The 8,824-nt window shown below is 41.5% G+C and overlaps 1 long non-coding RNA gene across 1 annotated transcript; it reads right to left on the bottom strand.

The window, feature by feature from the left end:
- Positions 1-1,594: 1,594 nt before the first annotated feature.
- LOC121833704 lies at positions 1,595-7,584 on the bottom strand. The gene is made up of 3 exons (XR_006076790.1): positions 7,410-7,584; positions 2,657-2,869; positions 1,595-1,639 (listed from the first exon to the last, which is right to left on the bottom strand). It is a non-coding gene; the product is annotated as an uncharacterized LOC121833704 (long non-coding RNA).
- Between the last annotated feature and the right edge of the window lie 1,240 nt (positions 7,585-8,824).

Genomic DNA, 8,824 nt, shown 5'->3' with positions numbered 1-8,824 from the left:
GACAAATCGTTTTTTTTTTACATTCCTAGTTAGTTTTTAGTAAATCGTATTTTGTATTTCTTGCTCCACAAGGTGAATTTTTTTCTACCAAACAAAATGTCTTTAGATTGTCCATTAATCACTAGCACTGGGCCTTTTCGAAAGGTTGACAAACATCAGTCTGGCCAGCATCAAGACACTTCATTCCTGTTCGTAATTAACTAAGTGACAGGCAGAAAAGTAAAGATCATGTCCATTCATATACTTTATTAGGGTCGCAAAAATTGATTCTTCTGTTCGCAGTAAGAAAACTAACAAAATTTGAAACAGTTTTAAGACGAGACGGTTATCACTGCCAGCAACATGCACACAGCTTCTACTGTCGTTCTGATGCCGCTCACTGTCAGGACACCGTCCAAAACGATGTCAAATTTATTTTCCTGGAGATGGATCAGTGGCATCAGTGTCCGGACTTCCTACAACAAGAAAGCAAGAATATAAACACATGCATTTTCCTCTGTATAATTATGCTGCGAGTTCCTCATTCGCGACGCTTTTAGATCAATTATAATTGTATAGGTTTCACTAAGCATTTTATTTCTCGTTTAGCCTTACGCTCTAAAACATACCCGCAGATGTGATTTCCTTTAAAATATTTAGTGGGTCAATCAGTGCGATCTAGAGAACGCGACCAGCTGAAAATACGTTGCGACTTAAAAATGAAGTCTTTCACGTGACACTGAGCATGAAGCCAGCACGTGGAACGTCATACTCAGTGACATCTCTCGCTTCATTTATATGTCTAAACATGCTTTGGCCTTTTTATTCGCCGAGCTATCTTCATGAATTGGTGTGATTGGCTTCTCGAGCGTTCTGCGGGAAAGTAGATTCACAGGAATTTTAAGCATGTTTCAAGAAACGTTAGTTCTACCCATATTACATCCTTCTTGCCATATAGTCAGTAAAAGGTTAGAAAAAATCTACGAGCTGGAGAGGAGGAAGCGGACAGAAGCTTGTAGGGGAGAGGAGAAACCTTCTCTCTATTCCAAGCGTCTGTCGGCTTTCTTCTTTCAGATTTTTCTTAACCTGTCATTGACTTTAGTCGCTTATATTTCCTTTAAATTATTTTCAGAAAATAAAGCAAGGATTTGTTTTATATTACTGGCTCGTATATTGGAAATATAACCCTGAGAAGCTTGCATTACCATCTGTGACAATGCACTATACTCGGGGGTGACTTGGGCAACTTTTTTTGGCAATGTAGTCGGAGTTAAAAACGCCCGCGCATCTTGAGCGCCAATCAAGGCTATGCACACGCACTCTTCACTTCAGAAACGTCACAGAAAGTTGTTTCCGAGTATAAGTTCACCCTGTTTCAAACGAATGGCGCCGATAAGCGGTCATCAGTTCGTAATGAGGTAGTAAGTTAACCCAGCATATTTATGGTGGACAAAGGTAAACCTCTGCGCCGTCGCAGTCTGAAGCTTGTGATAGATTACAAAACCACCGACTAAAGTATACCTTCAAGCAGCTCTTCGAGGTTCAGAGTGACGTTTTTTTCCTTTGAGCAACGCCAGTGTAGAAGCTGTAAATGCCTCCATCTTGGCTCTCATGTCCTCCGAATGTCTTTGCCGAACGGCAGTTTAACGTCTTGTAGTAACTGAAAAATAAACAACGAATGGAGAGTGTTGCTGGTTTACAAAAGTACATTTATGCGCTATAGATTTGCACACGCGGATTGCTTACACACACACACGCGCATATACATATATATATATATATATATATATATATAAAAGTAGATGCCACCGAAGGGTCAAACAAACTTGGACGATTTAATTGAACATGTATAATTCATACATAAACCGCGACGTTTCGAAGGGGGACCCTTCTTCCTCAAATGACCACTCACTGTCACTAGAGTGGAGTAGGGCTGCGCGTCAATTAAAATAATTTCGATTTATGTTTCCTTTTATATTGATTAGTTAATCAATTTATGGGTTGATCTCCAGGCGTGATATTGTATCTCAGAAAAGGCCTAAAACAACCGATTTTTTATTTGACAAGTTTTTACTACGTCTTATAATGGGTATTACATAGCAACTTGTCACTGTGCCTCGTACAGAAGTAAGGCATGGCAAACATTTAAAATAAAATATCTGTACATATTTGTACAATAACAAGTTCAAATAGCAACTTGCCATTGTGCCTCATACACAAGAAAACATGGCAAACCTTTAAAATAAAATATTTGTACGTTATCATTTAAACTTCAAAACCACTCTAGATAATAATCATAAAACACTTAAGTAGCCATCAGAAGCAATTGTGTTATAACCACACAAAAAGAATAAATGAGTATTCTTACTTTTTTGTTTATAAGACTTTTCGTATTCGACTATAATATATAATAATTTAACTGCATATTGGTAATTCAACCAATATGCCGATTAAACTCACTTGATTGAGAGTAAAACGATAGTTAATTAATCGTAATGTTAATTAATTCATTGCCTAGCCTTATTACGAGGTAAAATTTTATCATTTAGCACGTATCAAAAGCCCTTATCTCATTCACAGGCGATAAAACGGGTAGTAAGAAACTTTTGAAGTCTTGATGACCTGTAAAAATCTCAAAACTTTAAGACTAAATATAAAGAAGACAATGTTGAATTACCATTCCGGGAATCGTCATTGCCAGAAATTCCTCAAGGACTGTGCGGACTCCAGCCTCGCTGAGGATCAATTCTTGGCAATACTGAAACGTCCGCATCATGCGGTCTTGTATCAGGTCGACGTTCAGGGGCACTGTAGTTATCTCTTCTTTCGTGAGCAAGACATGACGGCGAACGCTCACGGCGTCTTCACATTTGTCAGTATCAACGAATCCCTAGAAGAAAAACAATTTGTTACGTTTATGCGCCGTCTACGCATGTAAGCTATTGACATAATAGTTGCGGCACTGGATATAGGACCAAGTAAAACAGTTCTTTTCATCAAACATACATCCATATTTGTGCAAACACAAAATGCGCAAAAAGTTCGCGCCTGTTGATTTCCGCACAACACTCCGAGAGCCAATCGTCGGAACCTGCGAAGTCCGCTCAGCGAATGGCGACGCGGAACATACGTTTCGACCAAGGAATGCAGTCTGCGCTGTTACATTAAGAGGATATCTCAGTAGAATTTCATCTCCGATAGGAACTTTTTCAGAATCCAGATGGCTCTGGGGAGGACGCCTTTCCACTCAACTACTTACGCGATATAGTGCTTCTTCCAAATAAAAATAAAGAAAAAGCTCGACTTTTTGTTCCGGTTCTCAGCAGACGGCTTGACCCCTGAAAGCCCCCCACCCCACCCATCCCGACCCACCACCCTGCGAGCTGCGAGAATGGCTTTGTTTTTTGTCCGTTCGAAAAGAGGATAGCGGGGAGTGTTGTGGGCCTCCGAGGACATCGCCAAGGGGGCCCTTTGTCCTATTCTTACCGGATTAGGAAGAAAAAAAAAAAAAAACGCGGTTAGAGAACGCCTCATTTAGCTGCCTGATACTTTGGATTCATTTGGCTCGGTTCTTCGCGCTCCGAGATTTTTCGTACGATACAATTTTCATATAATATGTAGACTGTTGATATCATCATTACAAAACGAAATGCGCCATGTGTCGTGTCATAATCTTGCGAAATAGTCTACCGCAAGTCAGAATGGCGTTGCGTCCTAAATAGCAGCCCCTCGGAGCCTTCTTTTCATTACTGCGAAGCAGTGCTTAGAAAAATAAAGCTACTTACTCTAAAAAGTGTTTGATCTCCTTGTGTGAAAAAAGAAACGAAATGAACCAGTTCCTGATACCATCAGCAGCGATTAGAGTCCCAACGTTTTTTCTAGAGCACCGGATTTCAACGGTCACCCCGATTCCTAAATCGGTGTGCATTTTCGAAGTGGCACGGTATCAGAACTATGTTGTACTGCCGAAATGCCAAAAAAATTAATAACCACAAGTTTAGATAGTGTTGTGTCTTATATGCGTACTGATCAAAAGCGTAGTTCTAGAGTCACAAAGCTATGCTTTAAAAAAATATTAAAACAATAACTTCCATGATTACGTGTTCCGATTAATCACATGCTAGAGCCACTAAGGCTCTAGCATGTTTTACCGAGCACCGCATTCGTTCTTGTTTTGTTTTGTTCACCTGGACAAAGCCCCGTCACCGCAAATCACTCAAATAAGTAAACGCTGTTGCACATAGTAAAAGAATGAAAGTGCGCTGGTTGATTTTTGGGTCATGTGATTATAGTTTTTACAAAATTATAAATATTTTTTTTTTCGAAATGAGCCAATTCTATGTCAAGCGAAACTGAGATAAAGTCGAATGTCTGCGTATCAGTGAGCCATGTACTGCGGCCACCTCAGCGGTGGTCTTCGTCGCATACTATGACCGATTCAAGTTTAAAAACACAAGATCGGTGCACCGACGGGTATAGTCCTTGTTTCAGCAGAAAATACCTTATTTCGGTTCCTAGATTCACCCAATTTAGAAGAAAACAGAAAGTTGGCGTCGCAGGCGTCGATATCGGCGAAACAGCAGGATCGGGATTGACTCCGGCTCTCCACGCGGAGCTCGTTACGTACACGCGTGGGCTTCTGGAACAACTGGCGTAGAAGGTTCGGCGCACAGGACGTTCTAACCTTGAATAAGCAACAGGGTTCTGGAATTCACCAGAACGCAACATACAGAAACAATAAAAAAAGGTGTATCCGCGGCCAGGCATCGAACCTCGGCTATTTGCGTGGAAGATAAGTACGGTAACCGTTAGGCCACGGGCGCGCTGCCTAGTTGGCAAGCCGCGCACGCGGTAATATTATGTTCTGTTTCTCTTTTGCTTTGTAGTAAACAATGACTTCCTTCGGTTATGAGGCCTAAGACGAACTTGATACTTTTTGGGGGCCAGGAGTCGTCGGGTGCCGAGACGGGGGTCACATTGTTGCTTTTCGTAGTACACAACTTTGAGGCTATGTCCTGTCTCCACGTAAAAGTTATAAAAAAAAAAGCGTTCCCCACTTTTTCATGTGTTCGCATTCTGCAAAACTGTAGATTCGTCTGCCTCTTCCCCGTTTTCTTAGAAAGTAAGTTGTTCTTCTGGGGCTGAACGAGAACACTTGGTTTTACAAATATGCGAACGCGCAAAAAGCGCGCGAGCGCTGAGCAAAGTGCGGACGTGAGTTATAAATATAAACACCGCAGTGCGAACAGTAATAAAATATTTCGTAAATGAGCTTTTCTTTGCATTTGTCGAGTTTGCAGTGAGCATTTCATTGGTGAGCTTCTCTCCGGTGAGCTTTTCTCCGCCGCCCGTTCTCCGGTGAGATTTTTTGTCCACCGCTCAATAGTAACAGCCGACCAAGGGCTCATCGCAGCCAAGACAGTGCAATCGACGAACACCATAATAAAAGGCTTGCGGGTTCTAGTCTAATACATTTGCCTCTGTTTCATAAAATACTGAATCAAGAGTGTGTTGGTTCGAGTCAAACAAAGAATCTTCAGCGCGACTTTCACAACTTCCAAATTGCAACGTGTCACGCCTACTTCCAAAATGCTTGTTCTGTTTTAGCTTCACTGAATTTTTTTCGCAATGTTTGTTTTATTTGGGTAGAAATCCGCCTCCACAAGGTGACATGCGAAGCGAATGTCGACGAACTCACGTATGTCTCTTCCACATTTAAAATAAGTAAACATTTTAAATGCATCTCTGCAGAATATTTGAAATCGCCAGATCAAATCACCTATCCTATTTCGAACAGAAAGAAGTGGTAAGACAGTATCTACTCTTTGACCCTTCGGTAGCTTTTGTCTGCCTGCATTTGCTAACTTCAGTCCTCATGCAAGAACCGCTTGAAGCGTGAAATCTTTCACTCCGCTTTTCTTGACCCAAAATGCCAACAAAGATTGAAACAACCTCCCAATAACGCGCTTTGGCGATTGAAAACTAATGACTCTCACCCACCCGCTAAATATCTCCGCCGCCAAACAAAAAAAAAAAAAAAAAGAAAAGCACAACAAGAAACTTTTTACTTGCATTTGTGTGACCCCGAAACACCAACAAAGAACGGAACATCCTCCCAAGGACGCGCCCGGGCGATGTACAACCTATTGGCTATTACTCACTATCGCGATAACCCGCAAAATATCTTCGCCCCCCAAACAAAAAAGAAAAAAAAAAAAAGAAAAAGGAAAAGAAAAAAAAAAATCTGGTTCGAGAGGCACTCTTCCTCAAAATCCCGACTGTCAACCCAACGACCTTGAAGATGCAAGTAGTCCGGGGCGCAATAACACATTGCACAATTTCAAGAGCAAGTTTCGCGGACTCACTCATCGATGGCGCCACCTGACAGCTGAATTTTTTGACGTTTTGATAGGCTACAAACTTGGTTAAAATTTATTACAACGATAATCTCTGGAAAAAAGATCTTGTAAGAGATATATTCAAAAAGTCCTGGTCTTGAATATTGTGGAGCCTAAATTTGTATTTAGGTCCCGGTTTATTTTTAAATGTTTATGAAGCACGGAACGAGAAGAAAAAGGCTTTTTCAGTCATCTTAAAGTTCCTGTAAAACATTTTAAGCTTACAAATCGAAAAATGTAGCGCCACAATATTACTCAGTTTTTTATTATCTTTCTAATAAAACCAATCCCAAGCCAATCCGTTCGGTGGTTCTTGAGGAAAAATACTAAAAAGTTGCCATTGGAATTGCATAGGGCTCGGGAGGTGCGATATCCTCTTAAGCGATGCAAGCGTGACGTTTTGCATTCCTTAATGTCACAGCGCAGACTGCATCTTTGGGTCTAACCAAATGTTCGGCATCGTCATTAGTTGAGCGGTGCCGTAAACTGCAGTGATTGGCTCTCGGAGTGTCATGTCCGGTCAAAAACGGAAACGTTTACAGCACATATTCCCTCGCGTTTATTGCGGCTATAAATACGGATACATTAGCTAATTAAAGCCCGGTAACATAATTTTTTTACATTTACGAAGAGATATCATTGATCATTTCATTCGCGCTGTAAATTCGGAGTTATGTTCTTGAGATCTTTCTGGCGGAAAGCCTGAACTCAGTATTTTGTCAGATTATATAAAGTCAGTATTGTAATAATGAGATCAGTGTTCGCTGCAAAAACGTTTTTCTCTTGTGCAGTTCGACGCACGAGAGTATCAAAATAATGTTTTTTTCCAACGTGCTTGTTTGGACAACTCCAAGCAAAAAATAGCATAAAAACAAATTTTAAACGACAAGTAGCTTAATTAATAAGAGGCCGCCCCCTGTCCTACTTATTCTGCCTATGCATCAAACAATTTCTGGCCATATTGAGCGCTACGGTACTTATAGCAATTTTAAGAGAAATTACAAATATTGCCTGCTTAAGAAGAAGTTTTACCTTGAAATGATGAACAGGCCGATTGCAGTTCGTTTTCAAAAGGCCACCTGCAGACGTCTCCAACCGTTCATGTGCTCACGTCCGCTGACATGTTACAAGTGATGGCTAAGAGGAAAGGGAGGGAGGTACTTCTTTCTAGAGCTTCAAACCCAAAGGGAGAGGAGGTCAAGCATTGTTCCGATCCACCACTCGGACGAGCGAGCCCTGGCACTCCCTCGAGCAACGAAGCTAGATCCTGTTGGCTTTGGCGACCTTCAGCAACCCACCCCTGTTCACCGCTAAGCTGACAGCGTGATGGAAGCTACGTGCTCGCCGAACCAATTAGTCGCCTGGTTTTTATCACCTCACACCTTTCTCTGCGGTTGTGATCACGTGGTGCAAGACAGAAAATTCACCGGTCAAACGAGCATGACGATTCCACCGAACTGTCAGCCCGGTGGTGAGCAGATTAGCCCCCGAAACGTCGCTTTTGAATACATTATGGCTTATCTTCTGGGGTGCCGTTGAGCTGTCCGAACCATGGTTCGCTGGCGAAGATAATATGCACATAGAGGAAGCTATGGCACATGTCATCGCTTTTCCGTCCCTGTCTGCCAAGAAAAACGGCGATCACAATACCAAGCATGTCCGTCAACCGCCGGTAAAATTGTTGGCAGTTCACTCTCTTGCCCAAAATAAATACAAAATAAACAAAAGCGAAATTCTCGATTCGGTGTGACACCTTCCGGCAACGGAAAGAAGCAACAAATTGTGTTGAGCAACACGTGTTGGCCTATTTGGTGGCTGAGCGACTTTTGTGCTGGCAGTACGACAACGCACCTAGATTCGATGATTCAGTGTCCGGTCAGTGACGTGTTTTTTATAGGAATTTACCAAAATAGAGGCCTGGAAAGCAGGATTGAATGATAATCGAGCCTATTTTGGAACTGGAAAGATAAGTGATAGGTAATAAAACAATCAGACTGAGGGAATAGATGTCGTTGACAAATAATTTTTATTCCGATGGGAGCGACATCCGAACCGCCAATTCCCATTTCTGAACAAATATTAGCTCAGTTAAGCGCCACGTCACGCAAATGCTTGGGCGTGCAGTGGGCGCTTACCCCTTTTCCACTAGAAATGGGAATCGAAAACAGAACCAGCCCGAGAACCGGAAAAATGGCCACGGACAAAATTGTTCGAATAGTAAACTCGGACAAAAATAAATTTTGTCGTATTCTTTCCTGCTCCTTATTTTTGTTAGCTTAATTGGTAGAATCCCAACATATAAAAAGATAAACATTCGCATAATGCAATACATTTTTTTTTTGTGAAATAAACATTTCATTACACAAAGAAACTAGTTGTAAATGTGCGCTACGTATGGCTTCACTCAAAACGTCTTCTTGTAGCTCTGTTGAACTAATGAGGGAACT

Source organism: Ixodes scapularis, unplaced genomic scaffold, assembly GCF_016920785.2.
Source record: "Ixodes scapularis isolate PalLabHiFi unplaced genomic scaffold, ASM1692078v2 PGA_scaffold9__187_contigs__length_104089568, whole genome shotgun sequence".
NCBI lineage: Eukaryota > Metazoa > Arthropoda > Arachnida > Ixodida > Ixodidae > Ixodes > Ixodes scapularis.
This window is presented reverse-complemented; position numbering and strand designations above follow the sequence as displayed.